Genomic DNA, 19,418 nt, shown 5'->3' on the forward strand with positions numbered 1-19,418 from the left:
CCGCCGCGGTACGTACCGCCGCGGGCGAGACCGCCATTTTCTATCTGCTTAATCACTCGAGACCTGATCATCCACAGGAGAGGACCTATACTGCAAGTGCTGCTGTGACCTCGGTCTGGAAGATACAATGGCTGCTGCGACTGGGGAAAGGGCCCCTGCCTTCACGTCTGAAGAGTTGGAGAAGCTCATGGATGGGGTCCTCCCCCAGTATGCGCTACTCTACGGTCCTCCAGACCAACAAGTGAGTACACCGGGTGCACATGGAATGGGCTATGCCTGTGTGGATTGGGGTGGATGTAAGTTTGTGGGGTGGGGGGCGAATGAGGAGTGCAACGCCCGACAGATGAGAGCATGTGCCATATGGCAAAGTGGGTGGGGGGGGCCAATTACATCTAACATGCAGGTCATTGATGATTTCCTCCTTTCCACCCTGTACATGTCAAATAGGTCAGCGCCCATCAGAAGATCGAGATTTGGCGTGCCATCGCCAAGGAAGTCCGGAACTTGGGGGTCCACAACAGACGGGGCACCCACTGCCGCAAGAGGTGGGAGGACATCCGCCGCGGAACAAGGAAGACCGCAGAAACACTGCTGGGGATGGCCTCCCAACCTAGGAGGGGTGCCAGTCGCATCATGACCCCCCTGATGTCCCGGATCCTGGCGGTGGCCTACCCTGAATTGGATGGGCGCTTTAAGACATCACAGCAGACACAAGGGGGTGAGTATCAGCACATTCTCCTATCTTTCTGCGCAGTGGAGGCGTCTGGGTGGGGAAGGAGGGCTGTGGGTGACATTAGGCCAGGGCGCTTTCTGTAGTGTAGTCCTCTCCCTTAGGCATGGCCCTGTGCCCCCGGCCCCCACCTCGGTAGGGTGACAAGTACAGCCATTGAAGGTCCAGCATCTCCCATGTGAGCGTTTGACATCTCTTGGCCTGTTGTCTTAGTCAGTAGTACTGAGTAGTGTACCCCGAATATGCGGCTTATTGCATTAGGCACCTGTGTCTGTCCTCTCCGCCAACGGTGTTGACATTGCATGCACTCAACCTGGTCTTCTTTTTTCTCCCCCCACCCTTTCTCTTCATCTTCTTGTGCATGTGTGCATTAGCATCATCAGGCGGAGGAGATTTGGCATCGGAGCACGAGGGATCTGCAGGACACAAGGCCCCGGTGGGCCCAGGAACAGACACCGAGGGCACCAGTGATCCGGAGGGCGAGGGGAGCACCACGACGGGGACCGCTGGTGAGAGCAGCGAAAGCGACACGTCCTCGGATGGGAGCTCCCTAGGGGTGGCGGCAACATCCGTGCCCCCCGCCTCTACAGGTACAGCCGCCACCCAGCGCACCAGCCCCGCCCTCCCAGCAGCCCCTCAGTCTTCGCTCCGTGCCGGTTCGCCCAGGAAGGCGCGCGTCTCCTTCGCCCCAGGCACCTCAGCCCCTGCCCCTGTTGCCCCTGCTGCCCTCAGTGCGGAGCTCATTGACCTGGTAAGGACGCTCATTGTTGGGCAGACGACCCTTTTGAATGCCATCCAGGGTGTGCAAAGGGAGGTGCAACAGAGCAATGCGTACCTGGAGGGCATTCATTCGGGTCAGGCTGCCCATCAACGAGCGTTCACTGCTCTGGCCTCAGCACTGACGGCAGCCATTGTCCCTGTTTCCAGCCTCCCTCTTCTTACTGCCTCCAGCCTTTCTCTGTCTCCTGTTCCTCAGCCTATCCCATCCACACCATCAGACCAGCCTGCACACACCTCAACACCCAAGAGCAGCTCATCCAAACACAAGCACCACAGATCCCACAAACACTCACCCAAGCAACACCCAGATGCAGACATGCCAACAGCCACTGCCACCCCTGTGTCCCCCTCCTCCTCGTCTCCCTCCTCCCTCCCTGTGACGTCTACACTCACACCTGCATGCACCCCAACATCAGCCAGTGCTTCCATCACCACCTCACCCTCCAGGACAGTCCACACTTGTGCAGTCACCACCCCCACTGCCATTTACACGTCCCCTGTGTCCTCTCCCACTGTGTCTGTCACCCCTCTTCCAAGACACACAAACGCAGGCAGACACCCACCCAACAGCCATCCACCTCACGACAGCCTACAGCACCAGCACCTTCACCCAATGACAGCACACCTGACTCTCCTACAACCACCTCCTCTACCTCCACTTCCATCTCCACTTCTCCTACCCTTTACCTTGGCCCTAAAAAACTTTTCCTGGCTAACCTTAACCTCTTTCCCCCCGATGAGCTCCCCCATCCATCTTCAAAGAGTCCCAAGAGCACCGCAGCCACCACCAGCCCAGCTTCGGGTGTCACTGTTGTGCCTGGGTTCTGGAGCCCACCCTTTGCCAGCAGTGACACATCGATCAGCAGCAAGGACACGTCCAGCCCCCCCCCCGGCAAGAGGACCCGCAAAAACAAGGGCCGCCGTGCGAGGACCGACAGGGCTGCCCCCAAGGAGCAATGTGCGGCCACTTCACCACCCACACCATCTAGGGGAGGCAAGGGCCCGAGAGCCCCATCAAAGGAGCGGAAGGGGCAGCAGGAGCGCAGAGAAGGTGGAGCCCACATGCCACATCCCAGCTGGGAAGGAGGACACTAAGGAGGCCAGGAGTCCGTCCCCGAAGGGTCCAGAAACGTCACGGTCCGAGGGCGACTGAGCAGGGAGTCCAGGCCAGGTCTGGCTCCCTTGACCTGCTGGATGAGCACCGCTGAACAGGGCCCGCGGTGCAGAAGAGCACCGCTGAACAGGGCCCCGCCGTGGAGAAGAGCACTGCTGAACAGGGCCCGCGGTGCAGAAGAGCACCGCTGAACAGGGCCCGCGGTGCAGAAGAGCACCGCTGAACAGGGCCCGCCGTGGAGATAGGCACCGCTGAACAGGGCCCCGCCGTGGAGAAGAGCACCGCTGAACAGGGCCCGCGGTGCAGAAGAGCACCGCTGAACAGGGCCCCGCCGTGGAGAAGAGCACCGCTGAACAGGGCCCGCGGTGCAGAAGAGCACCGCTGAACAGGGCCCGCGGTGTAGAAGAGCACCGCTGAACAGGGCCCGCTGTGGAGATAGGCACCGCTGAACAGGGCCCCGCCGTGGAGAAGAGCACCGCTGAACAGGGCCCGCGGTGCAGAAGAGCACCGCTGAACAGGGCCCGCCGTGGAGATAGGCACCGCTGAACAGGGCCCCGCCGTGGAGAAGAGCACCGCTGAACAGGGCCCGCGGTGCAGAAGAGCACCGCTGAACAGGGCCCCGCCGTGGAGAAGAGCACCACTGAACAGGGCCCGCGGTGCAGAAGAGCACCGCTGAACAGGGCCCCGCCGTGGAGATAGGCACCGCTGAACAGGGCCCCGCCGTGGAGAAGAGCACCGCTGAACAGGGCCCGCCGTGGAGATAGGCACCGTTGAACAGGGCCCCGCCGTGGAGAAGAGCACCGCTGAACAGGGCCCGCGGTGCAGAAGAGCACCGCTGAACAGGGCCCCGCCGTCTCAAGCACTGCTCCGCTGGGCACCGCCGTCTCAAGCACCGCTCCGCTGGGCCCTTCCTCTCAAGCACCGCTCCGCTGGGCCCTTCCTCTCAAGCACCGCTCCGCTGGGCACCGCCGTCTCAAGCACCGCTCCGCTGGGCACCGCCATCTCAAGCACCGCTCCGCTGGGCCCTTGCTCTCAAGCACCGCTCCGCTGGGCACCGCCGTCTCAAGCACCGCTCCGCTGGAGCCTTCCTCTCAAGCACCGCTCCGCTGGGCCCTTCCTCTCAAGCACCGCTCCGCTAGGGCACTGCCATCTCAAGCACCGCTCCGCTGGGCCCTTCATCTCAAGCACCGCTCCGCTGGGCCCCGCCGTCTCAAGCACCGCTCCGCTGGGCACCGCCGTCTCAAGCACCGCTCCGCTGGGCCCTTCCTCTCAAGCACCGCTCCGCTGGGCACCGCCGTCTCAAGCACCGCTCCGCTGGGCCCTTCCTCTCAAGCACCGCTCCGCTGGGCCCTTCCTCTCAAGCACCGCTCCGCTGGGCACCCCTGTCTCAAGCACCGCTCCGCTGGGCACCGGCGTCTCAAGCACCGCTCCGCTGGGCCCTTCCTCTCAAGCACCGCTCCGCTGGGCACTGCCGTCTCAAGCACCGCTCCGCTGGGCCCTTCCTCTGAAGCACCGCTCCGCTGGGCCCTTCCTCTCAAGCACCGCTCCGCTGGGCACCGCCGTCTCAAGCACCGCTCCGCTGGGCCCTTCCTCTCAAGCACCGCTCCACTGGGCCCTTCCTCTCAAGCACCGCTCCGCTGGGCACCGCCGTCTCAAGCACCGCTCCGCTGGGCACCGGCGTCTCAAGCACCGCTCCGCTGGGCCCTTCCTCTCAAGCACCGCTCCGCTGGGCCCTTCCTCTCAAGCACCGCTCCGCTGGGCACCGCTGTCTCAAGCACCGCTCCGCTGGGCCCTTCCTCTGAAGCACCGCTCCGCTGGGCCCTTCCTCTCAAGCACCGCTCCGCTGGGCACCGCCGTCTCAAGCACCGCTCCGCTGGGCACTGGCGTCTCAAGCACCGCTCCGCTGGGCCCTTCCTCTCAAGCACCGCTCCGCTGGGCACCGCCGTCTCAAGCACCGTTCCGCTGGGCCCTTCCTTTCAAGCACCGCTCCGCTGGGCACCGCCGTCTCAAGCACCGCTCCGCTGGGCACCGCCGTCTCAAGCACCGCTCCGCTGGGCACCGCCGTCTCAAGCACCGTTTATGGTTCACTGTGCCCACCATGCCTCCTCCTTGACCAGTGGAGACTGTCATCCACCTGATGGACTGTGGCTTTACACTCCCCAGGATGGTCCAGTGGGCAGCCCACCCACTGTAGAGACATTGAGAGACTGTGGCTTTGCACTCCCCAGGATGGTCCAGTGGGCAGCCCACCCACTGTAGAGACATTGAGAGACTGTGGCTTTGCACTCCCCAGGATGGTCCAGTGGGCAGCCCACCCACTGTAGAGACATTGAGAGACTGTGGCTTTGCACTCCCCAGGATGGTCCAGTGGGCATGGTGGCTCCTCGTGGATCTGGCGTCGTGGACTCATGTGGCTGTGGTGCCCCCCCCTTCCCTTCCCCCTGAGGTGCCTGTAGTTTTTACATCTGATGCCCCTGCAGTGTTCTCTCCAAAGGACTCAGGTCTCCTGTGTGGGCTTTGCCCTTATTTCTCAAGACTTTGGCCCACGGACATGCTGAATTCGTAGGATGTGCAGGACTTGGTACTTCAGTTATACACTGATGTGTATGTCATTAGTTTTGTTGTGAATATCTTTCATGGTTGTACGATAATTTTCTGGAGCTTTTTGGTACATAAATATTTATTCCAAATATGATTATGTCCTAGCATTTTTCAGGGGTGTTTGGGTGGTGTCACTGTGACTTGGTGCTCTGCATTGGTGAGTACATAGTTGGGGGGGGGGGTCGCATATGTGTGTGCCCGTAACCTTTCGTCCTCCCCATCCCGTGTGTCGTAGGTGCAGTACTCACCGTTGTCGTCTGCGCCGGACTTCGTACTCGTGGTAGATGAGAAGGTAGACGAGAGCAGGTAGGATGTTTAATTCGGGTTCCATGCTGTCCTCCTTCCTCCTGGAGTGCGTAGTGGTGAGCGTTTTCCCGTCCGTAGTCTGTTTCCGCCGTGTTTTTATCGGCGGTGCTCCCGCCCCGGAAAAGGTGGCGTATTGGTGAGTTGTAATAGTGTGGGCGGTACATTGTCTGCCGCCTGTCTGTTGGCGGTGACCGCCGCGCTGTTTGTTTGTACCGCCGTGGCAGTCGGAGTGTTAAGGTGGCTGTCTGTGTTGGCGGTTCCCGCCAGGCTCAGAATCCCATTTTTTTTACCACCAGCCTGTTGGCGGGTTGGCCGCCGCTTTAACACCGACCGCCAGGGTTAGAATCACCCCCAAAGTGTCTACAAGAGACACTTTTCTTCAGCAAAGTTGTATATTGTATTGGGTGTGTGGGAGTTGTGTTTGTATGTGTATCAGGTGTGTGTATTTGGAATTGTCCAATGTGGTAGTGTTTTGTAGATATGTGTGTATTTTTAGCGCGGAGGTGTGTACCGCCAATGGAATACCACGGTTGAAAGACCGCTGCGTTGATTCGTGGGTCGTGATAGTGTGGGCGTATTCCTGTTGGCGTGACAGTGTCGGTTTTGTTATCGCCAGTTTATCACTGACCTTTGGTGTGGCGGACTTGTGTGGGTGTTTTTGGCGGATTACGAGCTGTGGGTCATAATACCTGTGGCGGAATTCCACGTCCGCGGCAGTGTGTTGGGGGTCTTCTGCACAGATGTAAGCGGCATTTACTGCCAATGTTGTAATTAGGGCCGATATGTTTCCTCATTTTCCTACAGATGTTTTACTACAGTGTGTTACTCTTTCATGGATCAAAAAGGTATACACACAGTTCCAACACCGACGGGAGAAAAAGAGAGAAGGGGTTCTCTAGACCAAAGGTTTCCAAAAAGACAGGCAAGCAATATGCTTCAAGCAAGAGCCCTCACTCACCTAACGGTGACATGCTTCATCATAGTGCCATGCTCCTCGTCAGGCCGGCACTGTAAATCATTGTAAATTATGCTAACTGGGTGGGGGAGGCGTAGGGGGAAACGGAGAGTGTGTGCTGAATAATGATGCTACACTGTTTAGAGGCAAATCATTGCCTCTAGGTAACGCCATTTGCTGGGGCACAATCCCCATCGACATGGCTATAGTCTTAGTGAAGACAGGAGTCATGCCCATCACCCCAATGGCCATGCCCAGGGGAGAAATGTCCCCCGGGCATGGCCATTGGGGCCAGTGTCAGGGCCCCAGAGAGGGAAAAAATAATAATAAATATACCTACCGGGACCTACCTGGGATGGGTCCCCCATCCTGCGGTGTCCCTCTGGTGTGGGGTGTGGGTGGGGGTGTCCTTGTGGCCAGGGAATGTCACCTGCTGGCTCTTTCCATGGTCTCTGATTATTGGGGGCCCTGAAATGCCCCCCCTACATGGCATTGGGTGCAGTGGCCATGCCCAGGGGACCCTGGTCCCCTGTGCTGGCCATTGGGGTGGTGGGCATGACTTCTGTCTTTTCTAAGACAGGAGTCATTTGGTATGGATGGTTTTGCATCAGAAAATGACTCTAGGCAGGTTAGAGTAATTTTATTTTACTCTAACCAGCCTAAAGTCAATTTTGGTGCAAAAAACCCTTCTTCCATACCGCCAGCCCCACCCAACGAAAGTCATTTTTTTAGCCGCTAACCTACCCTTTGCACCAGTTTGCACCATTCCATAATAAGAGTTGGTGCAGAAAAGTATAAATCAGGGCCACAGAGTCCTAAAGACTACAAAACCTAATTCAGCACCCAAAAAGGGTAAAACCAACACCTGGAGAATACCATGCCAACAATGTTAGGTCCAACTGTTATTAAAACATGACTCAATGCTATGTTTGCAGAAATAAATATTTTAATTTCAAAATTATTTTTTGGTTGTACATTATTTTCTCAAATGTTTGCGATGTTAAGCAAGTCATGTTACAATTTTTCATACAAATATACTCCAAAAAACACTAAAAATAAACATTAACTTAAATATTCAAACAAAGTTCTAAATGTTATATGAAACATTTCTATTAAAGGTTGTTGAAAAATGGCCCTCTCTGAAGGGTCACCCCAAAGTTTTTGTCTTCCTCCTCCTCTTTTTCTGACCTCTTTTTGTTGACATTAGGACTCTGCACACTTTACCACTGCTAACCAGTGCTAAAGTGAGTATGCTCTCTCCCTAAGACATGGTAACATTGGCTCATACTTAATTGGCATATTTAATTTACCTGTAAGTCCCTAGCAAGGTGCCCTAGATGTGCCCAGGGCCTGTAAGTTAAATGACACTAATGGGCCTGCAGGACTGTTTGTACCACCCAGCAAAAATAGCCCCTTAACCATGTCTCTGGCCTGCAATTGCAAGTCATGTGTGTGCAGTTTCACTGCCACGTCACCTTGGCATTTAAAAGTACTTGCCAAGCTTTAAACTCCCCCTTTTCTACAAGTAAGTCACCCCTAAGGTAAGCCCTATGTAACCTATAGGGCAGGGTGCTATGTACGTATGTAAGTAAAAGGAAGAACATGTACTTTTGTGTTTTACATGTCTTGGTAGTGAAAACCTCACACATTTGTTTTACCACTATTGGGATGCCTACTCCTCTCATAGGCAAGCATTAGAACTGCCCTTATATACTTTTACGCCGTAGATTCTAATCTGATAAGAGTAGCCCTGTCATGTTTAGTATGGCCAGAATGGTAATAGAAAATCCTGCTTACTGGTGAAGTTGGAATGAATATTACTATTTTAGAAATGCCACTTTTATAAATTGAACACTTCTCTGTACTTACTGCCATGTGTGCCTTACAGCCTGTCTCCAATCCACGTCTAGGCTGTGCTGGTTGACAGCTCCCCTTGTGCATTTCACCCAGACAGCCATAAACACAGGACACTCAGTCACATCTGCATTCATCTGCATAATGAATGGGTCTTCTTGGTCAGGCAGGGTGGAGGGGCTCAAACATTTCAAAGGCCAGTGGCCTGCCCTCACACAAAGGACTGATCACCTCCCACAGGGACCCTGAAAGACAGGACTGGGCTGAAAGGGGAACTTGTGTACTTCAAAACCACTCCTTGAAGTTTCTCCATTTCAAAGGCATTTTTGAGTATATATACTGGGGCTCTGACGCCACCAAATCAGATACTTCTGGATCTACACCTGGAGTCTGTCAGAAGAGCTGCCTGGCTGCCCAAAGGACTCATCTGGTCTGCTTTGCTGAGAAGGACGAATGCCCTGCTTGTTGCCCTGCTGCCTGCTGACCTGTGACTAGGCTGGAAGGACTCTGCCTTCACCGCAAGTGCTCTCCAAGGGCTTGGATTGAGCCTGTCTCCTGTTCTGAAGTTTCAGGGCCAACAAAGACTTCATCTACTAGCTTCTAGCTAGTTCACTAACTGCACTGACAACAGCATCGTCACCGCTGTCAGACGCCGCACCGCTGCCTACTCTGGCTCAGTGTTCCTCTCTGAATGCAGTGACCAAGGCCTGCAATACAAGTCAGACATCGCTGCAACACCACTGACGTCCGGTAGTGTGATCGCAGCACTGTGAAGTGGACACAGTATGTCTTGACCGGCTTGATACATCAACTTGGCCTGGTTACAAGTTACCAACACCTCACCACCAATGCCGCATCAGCTGCCTTGCAATCGGAAAGAACCAATGCCTCACCTACACTGCCTCGCAGTACGGAACCAACACCACATCTTCCCATATGCCGTAATGGACTGACGCCGCTCCGGCTTTAACAATACATCACCTCCCCGACTCCATGCAACATCTTTGTTTTCAAAGGCGCTGTGCCTTGGGGTCCGTGCCAGTAGCATCGTACTATTGGGAACGACTCTGTCAGTTATGTTGTACTAGTCCCAGTTGGAGCTATTTTGTTTTTAAGCACTTCATTTGGGATGTAAACTTTAAAAATTCATATCATGGCCTGTACAAATTGGATTGTTGACATTTTTACCTTATTTTATTCAGACAAAGATTATCTATTTTTCTAAACTGGTGTGGTGTACTTTTGTGGTGTTTACACTGTGTTACTGTACGAGATATTGCACAAATACTTTACACATTGCCTTTTAAGCTAAGCCGGCCTGCTCTGTGCTAAGATACCAGAGGGTGAGCACAGGATAATCTAGGTCGTGTTGTGACTTACACTGACTAGGACTGTGGTCCCTACTTGGACAGGATGCATACATCTGCCAGCTACAGACCTCAATTTCTAACAGTCGTCAACCCAAAATTCTAATAATTCAAACATGGCAAATTATCTTATTTAGGAGTTTGTGTACCTATAGAGACAACAACTAGCGCTATCCATGTTGATCCCTAATCGTACCCTCTATGGAGTAACTGAAAGGTGGCAGATGTGGATGTAGTAGATCGGCAGATGGAGTGGTACCTTTCCTAGAAACAAATCGGGTCACTTGTGACAATGTCATTTCTTGTCTCTCCAGTATTTAACCCTTGGTATTTAGACCGCACCCAGTAGAAGTGTGTTCTTGGACTATTTGATGACTAAGAGTAATGACTGATGCTGTCATGCAGTTCATGGCAATGGTATTAGATTTTAGATGAAGCTTGTGTGCAATATCTGATTGCTTCATGCACTACATCCATCCCCTATAGGTGGAGGTTCTGAATGTGACTCCATTGGCTTTTTAAATGAGTCCTTGTCTAGGTTTCTTTTGCACTGGCTTAGTCATTCAATGATATGTCTTGTTGGTATTTCTTGTTGTTCCTTTGCCAAAAGACTATCTCTTGCTATTCACTACTTAGATATGGGGAAATCCATTCTGCCTTTGTTTCTGGTGTAGGCACTGTCTTCTCTGTCTCTACTTCCACAGGTTGAAATTGTAATGGAATTAAATCTTCAGAAGGGATGAGTTCTTTACCTACCTTTTTTACTTATTTATATTAGTGATTTTGTGTCACTAACCTTTGAGTTGCTACTGGTGTCACAGTCATTTCTGAAGTTGTGTTTGGTTGTCATAGTACTAGAGGTACATAGATTGATGTTTGCATGGAACCCAACATTGTGCTGGTTACTGATGCTGTTGTTTTGTTTTAGGTATGATCTCTCCAGTAAAGTCTGTCTTCTCCTTTTCAGTTATGGCTACAGTTTTATTTGAAATGGCAGAATCTTCTTGTGACAAGGATTTAGCTGAACGTTTTTTCCACAGTGCAACTGGTTGTAAGATTTTGAAAGTGTGCCTTCAAGTAGTGTTTGACTTCTCTGATGATATGATCCGACTACTGTTGGTAGATGTTGAAGCAGATGTTGGGCCTGCTGTTGATGTTAGTCCACCTTCTTTAGTTTAATATGCAATTTCAGAAAGGCATTTTCCTGTGATACAAAATGAGCATCTTAAAATGAAGAATGTAATGATTAGAATATCATGCATATCACATTAAGTACTTGATTGTTATATTGATTGATTTAAAAAAATTATGAATATTCAATGATTAATATGAATAACATAATAAAGGTATAATGCATTTTCTTAAAGAGAAACATTCAAATGTTCAGCATAAAAATATAGAAGTGTTGGTGTTACACACTACACCTAGGCCCTGATAGCAAGTGGCTCAGTAATAGCTGTACTATATATCTCAAATCATAAAATATGACTCAGAGTAGATTGACAACAAAACTCCTAATTCCAATATCTGCAGTCTCTGGAGTTATTGCATATATCACAATTAACACAGCTTCTTGTAATAGGGACAATTATTGTCATTGCAATTGCTCCTTTATATGTAAAAGTGCACAGTTTTAAAGTTCTACATATAACTTATTCCAACATGCAATACGTGCAAAGGAGTAACATAATCTGAAAGCCATTGTCTAAATAGAACACCTTGGCCAACCCACCCCTTATGACTACTATATAGTTTTCAATACAAACACAGCTTTTGTAGTTTAAACACATTATCCTTGCCTGTACTATCTTTGTAGCCTCCAACTCCTATTTCACCACTGACAACTTCTATTCCTAATAACTCTATTGTGGATATGACTTTTTCCTCCTGGGTCTTTAAAGGTTAGTGCATAGGGCCCCCACCAGTTGCCATATAGTGTTTTCCTCATTCTATAATTGTGTGTACCTGTCTCTTCAGATTGTGATACCATTACTTAGCTCATCAACTTTATGCATAAATAATGATATTGGATTAACTAGGAAAGTCATATCTTTCCAAAGGTAGCTATGCACCCTAAGAGGTGCAATAGGTACCCCAGATTCAATTATGCTGCTTTGCAACACCATCTGTCAGTGCTTCAAGTCCATGGTTTGAAAATGTTTATTTATGTTGACCATTGGGGTACATCTGGTGATAGATGCCAGTAATGGCAAAAAGGGATTAACAAGTGGGTGTATGAATTTAGACTGTAAGTCCACACTTTGGTTATTAAGGAAAGCAACACAATAGCTTCCTTCCATTCTTGCCCTGATTACAAGTTTCATGTAGAGGTATGAGCTATGTATCACACCCAGTAAAATCTGACTTCTCCGGTGTTCAGAATGTATTAATTGCGATAGCAGTTATTGAGATTTTTTGGATCATAACATGTGGATTTTGGTGCTTACTGCACCACAATCCACATTTTACTATAAATCCTATACTGTTTTCTCCTGTTAAGTTCCAGCAGGCTGACATCGTGAAATTGAACAAAGGGTGAGGTATTTAATGCATGTGATAGTTACAGAGTGCAGTAAGTAAAATACAATTCATAATTCCGACCCTGTGCAAAACATTGACAAATTCATAATCAAGGCCACAATCTCCTGACCTGTTAAAAATGAAGTTCATATGCAAAGTCTTTGCTTTTTTTCCTAATAGTTGGTTTATGGGCAATGATCCGAGCTCTCCATGGCTCATAATGAACTCTTCTTCTAAATCTGTCTGTGTTAAATATCCCAAATGGTAAATAATGTACATTTGATTTTTAGTGAATGCAATATTTACTAAATACAGTGATCCTCATCCATTAAATCACATTATTGTGTGGAGTGTAAAACATTCATAATGATATGATGTTTACTTCACATAATTGTTAAATAAGGGGTGCTATATTAATTCAACCTTTTATCCCATGGCTTGTGTTAGACATAGCACTCCTTATGGTATTTCTCTAAACATGTTGCCTATACTCCTTAAATTATGCAGAAATTGTTTTGATGGCATTAGGACTCTGTGCACTTTACCCCTGCTAACCAGTCCTAAATTGTTTGTACTTTCTCCATAAATCCTTGTAAAAGTGACCTACACCTAATTGGCACATTGTATTTATTTGTAAGTTCCCAGTAAATGGAATTACCTGCACCTAGGGCTTGTAAATTAAATGATACTAGTGGGCAGCTGTACCCTTTTGCCATCCAATAAAGAAACACTGTAAACATGCATCAAGCCTGCCACTTTGACCTGACAAAATAAGCCCTCTGCAGGCCTAAGCTTTCCTATTTCACACTTATAAGTCACCCCTGTGGTAGGCCCTTTAAAAAGTAGGACATTTGGGTTTACATTTTACAAATCCTGACAGTGAAAAACTCCAGAGGTTGTTTTTCACTGTTGTAAGTCCTAGCTTTCCCATTGGTTAACACTGGGTTACCTTATTTTAACTAATAAGTGCTACCTTCAGGTAGGGAGCAGATAGAGAAATTATGTTTACCCTCAAATGAATTATAATTTAAAATGCTCCTTAATGGTAAAAATTGGATTACAATTTAGAAAATGTCACTTTTAGACAGTTACCATTTAACTGCCCAAAGATTCTGGAGCATTTCCAGCTCCTTGGACATCTTCATAGTTCCCCATCAAGAATGTGTATTGGGCCCAGGCAGTGAAAAATGGGGCCTCTATGTAGATAGGCGACCTTCTTCCTGACAGCACAGTTGGGGCAGAGGTGTACCTGGTCCTGATTACTTTGTCCAAAGTAGACACAAAGGAGCGTGACACCAGGTATGCAATGCCTTTTGATACCCTATACAGTTTGGAGGCAGGACTACAGGAAAGGAAAGAACTGACTAGAACTAGTCTTGGAGTAGGTCAAGGAACACACCTGCACAAAGGCCTGATCCTCAAAACGTGCCCTCCATATAATACTTCGATTGGCATCAGTGAGAGCTTCTCCACAAGAAAAAGGTAAAGATCTTCTAGTTTGGCTCCTCGTGAACGTGAATGGGTGAATTCACGCCAAGACCCTGCCACCCGCGAAACCACCAGTACTAAATTCTAGCATGACTTGCTCTTTGTGCTGACAGTGGCTGTCCATTATGACCAGAAACACGAGACCTGTACTTTATGTCGATAGCGACCATCCATAACGTTCCACCAACACGAAGCTCAAGCGATAACTGGATCTTCGTGTCCCAGCAACAACTATCCATTGTTCTCAACCTACCCTTAAAGCCTATTGATCACAGCCTCCTCCAAAGCAATCAGAGCTCCTCGAAATCTTCAGTAGGTAACACTTCAATGGAAATAAACTGGTCCCTAAATCCACCCAGCGTTCCATCGCGCTTATCCTGAAATTGTGACTTTCCCCCAGTCCAACATGCCCAGATAACCCTGAGTAGTGCTTTCTACTTTTTGGCCCTATTTTCCCTACAATCATTAAACTCCAGCTTGTCCTATTCTTCAGATTGAATTTTGTTGTTCTGTATCACATTCTTTCTTTATTTTAAATTCACTCAATTTTTCTAAGTTGTTTTGGGATTTTTCTTGTGTTGTGTTTTGCCTTTATTACTGTTCATGTGCTGCACAAATATTTTACACATTGCCTCAAAATGAAGTCTGACTGTTTTTTTCCAAGCAACTAGAGGATTAAGCAGAGGTTAATTTAGTGAGTAGTGTGGTTCTCCTTGACATGGATTGTGGTTGTTGCCTGAGTGGGGTTTCCACCCCTCTTGACCAGCAACCCAATTTCTTACAGCTAGTCTTCAGCAGCTTAGTGATCTGCTCTTTCTTATGGTAGAAGACACAAAGAAAAAAAGAATAATCTATTGTGTGAATTTTAACATATTAAGAGGCATTTGATGCAAAAAAACGTTGGAGTCAGTTTAATGTAAGTCAAATTTAAAAAACGGAAAAAGGTGCTGTAGCTCAAAGTGGATATGCACAGAATGCTGTCTTTCCTTTAATGACTATTGTTTTCAGAAAATCATTTTGCCACAAGTATCACCTTTCCACTGTTCATTTTATGAAATCATGTGAGTAGAATGAAAACTCAGGCCCATATTTATACTTTTTGATGCAAAACTGCACCAAAGTAGTTTTGCATAATTATTTTTAATGCCAGCTAACACCATTTCATTGCTTCACCTGGGCATCAAATTTATACTTTGACACACGGCAGTGCAAACCACTGGTGAGAGTCCTTTTTTTTTACTCAAACCAATGTGCCACATTGTAAAGAAAAACAACGTTAACGCGGCGCAAATTACCTTTATCCAGTTTACCAAGTCGCAAACCGGATACGCACCATTTTTTTACACAATAGCGTCAAAAAGCGGCACAAACACTGCAAAATGTGCAAAGGATCCCAAAATGGATTCCAGAAGCTATTAGAGACCCCAGGAAGATGACAACCGACCAGGAACCAACCAGGAGGACACACACAAGACCCAGGAGAAGGAAAAGAAGAAAAGGAAGTGTCGGTTCAGTGCAGAGGAGCATGAAATACTGGTGAAAGAGGTGACGGAACACCAGCACCAACTATTTGTCACCGCCAAATTGCCAATTGAGAGGAGAGAGGCAATTTGACAATAAAATTGTCGATAAGATCAACATTGTGGCAGAAGTGCGGAGAACAGTCACCGAGTGCAAGAAACGCTGGCATGACTGCAAGCGCAGGACCAAGAAAAAAATGGCAAGGAACAGGAAGGCAGCACTGCAGACTGGATGTGGGAGTCCAGCACCGCAGGAGGCCCTGGACCACATGGAAGAGATGGTGGTAGCTGTCATCCCTAAGGAGATCAGCACAGGGTTTCAAGGACAGGACAGCGCAGACTACCAGGATACAACACAGATGCAGGGTAAGTGGCATGGGGAACAAAAATGCCTAATTGTTAACTGCAAGCGGGGGGAACATACCTATTACACAATGCATGTCAGCCATGATAAGCAGGTAGTGGAGAGGGCAAAGGGGCATGGCATGGGTGCATGGGCTGTGCATGGGAAACCTGGGGCACAGCACAACACTACACCAACGACCTTTGCATGGGGGTATTCTGCCATGCCAAGGATTTTGGAAAAGCAAAGCCAGTCCAGGAGGGTAGGGTACAACGCAAAACTGGCATGCTGTCACACAACAGCTGGTATTGTCGCTTTTTTTAACTAGGCCTCAATTTCCCACCTCAGGCCATATCCCCAAGTGGAATTTAACATTGACAACAGTTGCCATTACCACCTCTGCTGTGTGTGCAGGTCAAGTAACTAATGGCAGTTACGTGCCCATGGATCAAACACACCCAAATTAGAGGGTACTGGATGACAAAGTTATCAATCAATACAAATTTGCTAATCCTGTCAAATGTTAATGTCCATAGTCGCTACAAACACCAGGCACTGTCATAAACATTATGAAGTACATAGCAGTAATGCCATACACATGCTGCACATGTCAGGGTCTACACTGTGTCTGGGTCACAATAGCTGCAATGCCACCATGCAACATCCCAACTGTCAAGCTAAGAAACAGCTAAGACAACAGCATTTCCGGCTAGTGAAACACACCCGCACAGTCAGAAGAGGAAATGGAACACTGCTAGGACCATCAGTGCAATCCAATGTAGCACACATTCCCCAACAGCAGCAGTACACACTACCAATGCTGACACCTGTATTGTGCCATGCCAATGCTATACATAGTATATGCTAGGTATCATCAACATATAGCTGGATGTGAAATATCTCAGCCTGGGTCAGTTCCAGATTGTTAAGTGTGGTGCAAGTGCCATCAGAACACCCACAGCCATTGCAAGCCCACACCATGATAATGGAAGTAGACGGAGGGTTGGATAGGACAAGAAGGTGGCAACATACAATTTGGGAAGAACCTACACCTAGAGGATGTGACAGAGACATTTCCCCAAATTGCCCACACTACATGTGACATGCAGGTTGGACATAGGCCTGGGAGAATGCTGATATTGATGACAGTAGCAATGAACAGGAACCAAGATCACAATGTGCAACTAATGGGAACTCAGGAAACTCCCATTACAGATGACACAACACAGACACACTAATTGTACAATATCTCATTGCAGAGGACGAAGGCTCTCCTGGGAATATGCCTGTCCGGGACTTCCCTGATGCCATGGATAATGAGCTGACAAACATCGGCCAGCAGACCCTCCAAGATGTCCTTGGAACCCTCCAGACCCCACCTTCAGTCGCAAGGAGGAGCACAGAAGTAGCAGCCATCACAGAGGGCCCACCCACCACCCCAACTGTACGACATGCCAGCTCCAACCCAGCTGAGGACTCTGACAACACTGGCACCAGCTTTGAGAGGACTGTAGTTGGAGTACAACGGGAGCTTGCCAAGGAGGTGTGGTGGGGATACAAAATATGGCAGCCAGTCTTGAGGGGATGCATTTGTGCATGATGTAATCTACAGAACAGGCAGCAGCAATGCAAGGGCGAACATCTATCTTGCAAGAACTTCAACAAAGTGTGAAGGAAATCAGCACAGCAGTAAGGGAGTTGCCACAACACCTCGCACACCAAACCTTTCACAGTGTGCACAAATACAATATTGACCCCCTCAGGGCCGACCTGGCTGCCTACCACAGTGATGTAGCTGCTATACTTAAGAACCAGCAGCTCCTCCTTTCTGCAATAATGCCTTAATAGCCTCACAGTTGGCAGCTGCCAGGATTTCTGACTCCACGTCTTCAAACAGTGAAGTGTGTGTTGCCCCTTCAAACCCACCACTACCAAGGGCAGAGGAGATGACACACACATCAGAAGATGAAGACGTGGAACAGATCACCTTCACCCGTAAGAGTACCCGGTAGCACAAGTCCTTGCCACATGGGCACTGATATCCTAGGCACTGTGCTTCATAACATGCCAGTCTTGCAACAGCAGCTCACATGCAGTGTTCTCCAGCCCACTGTTTACCTTAACACTATGCTCTGTGATTGTCTCTCAATACCTCATTGGCAATTCATGTTCCTCTGCACTGTATGACACTTCAACCCAGCATGTCCAATGAAATGACCTTTTGCACTTGTGTAGCATCACAATAGAGTGCATCACACTAATGGACTCACAATCCTGGACTATGTAAATATAGCACTACAGCACTTTAAAATAAATAGCACTTACACAACCACTTTGTCTCTGTGTAATGTGACATATCAACCATGTAGGAGATTAGTGATGTTTGCCTCATGTCAATGGTCATAGAATGTCAATACAACTGCCTTGAAAAATGGTGGGCTTAAATCTATGCACTGGGGTCTGGATTGTACCATCATCTGCCCTTCCTGAGGGTTATTTCTGAAATACATAGAAAAATTACAGTATAATGGTGTGTTGGACAGAATAAGTCTGCTTCAAGGTATGTCTAAGCAGAAAATCAATGTCTTCAAATTTGTCTTCTAGGCCCTGATCCCCAAGCATATGACACATACTGTAAAGGAGTACCAAAATATTTATTTAACTGTAAAAAAAGGATAATAAAACTAGGGGAAACACCTTAACTAGCCTAACCTGTCCTAACTACACATTACCCACAACTGGCTCTAACTACCCTAAGCTAAACTTACTTATCACATTTAACTAAACACTCTAAACATCAAACTCCCACCTCCCTTATATGACGGGACACATGGAGGACAACTTATACTAACCTAAACACATACTATCTTATCCTAAACAATGATAGATTTTTTTGGTTTTTCTTTTTATATATTTTTTTGTATTTTTTTATTTTTTAATATACAAAAACCCCAACATTATCCCCCAAACAAAAAACACCCACCCACAAAAAAAAAAGTTAAAATATCATACCCTCCACCCCCCAACCCTCTTATACTATCTAAACTAACAGCCTATTCTAACCTAACACTAAGCCCCCTTGACCCACTAAATATAAGAACCAGGATCGAGGAGGGAGGGGAGGGAATCATGGCTGAGGGTCTCAAAGTCACAAGTTTGCCCTCCGCAGGATCTTTTTTATCCCACGCACTCTCCTGTTAATCTGGGACACCTCCTGCTGCAGCCTTTCCATTCTGCGCAACATCCGTTGCATGTCACGTTGCATGTTCCTAAAATCAACATTGTCAATGACTGCAGCAGGGGTGGTCTCTGTGCCAGTTGTGGAGGGTAGTGCTGTTGCCGGTGCCATGCTTGGAGGGGTAGGTGCAGGGGCTGCTGTCAGTGGTCCAGGAGCAGAGGATGTTGAGGAACCTGCAGTGGTGACTGTCATCCTTGGTGCCACTTGGGATGGAGGGGTGGTGCTGGTGGTGGCGGCTGTTGTGGACAGGGATGGGCTCCCTTGGGCAAATGCCCTCCAGACCCCTGTGGCCCTCTCATGGCGATAACGCCATGTCATGTGGCAGAACCCAGACTCAACATCCAGAATGTGGAGTTAACGCATCGCCCTCCTCTGGAATTCGCGGATCTGATTGGCATCCATAGGCTGCTGTTAAAAAAGATGAAGCCAAACATTAGTTCCATCATTGTGTGATAGAGCTACTGATGATACTAAAAAAAATACAAAACATTTGCTTAAACAGGCCAAATCACAGTACAAATCACAGATTGTCCCTGAGGAAGTACATGCCAACGCAGCCTACACATGTCCTATCTACCAGCACAGCAATGCTCAAAAAGATG

Source organism: Pleurodeles waltl, chromosome 4_2, assembly GCF_031143425.1.
Source record: "Pleurodeles waltl isolate 20211129_DDA chromosome 4_2, aPleWal1.hap1.20221129, whole genome shotgun sequence".
Taxonomy (NCBI): Eukaryota; Metazoa; Chordata; class Amphibia; order Caudata; family Salamandridae; genus Pleurodeles; species Pleurodeles waltl.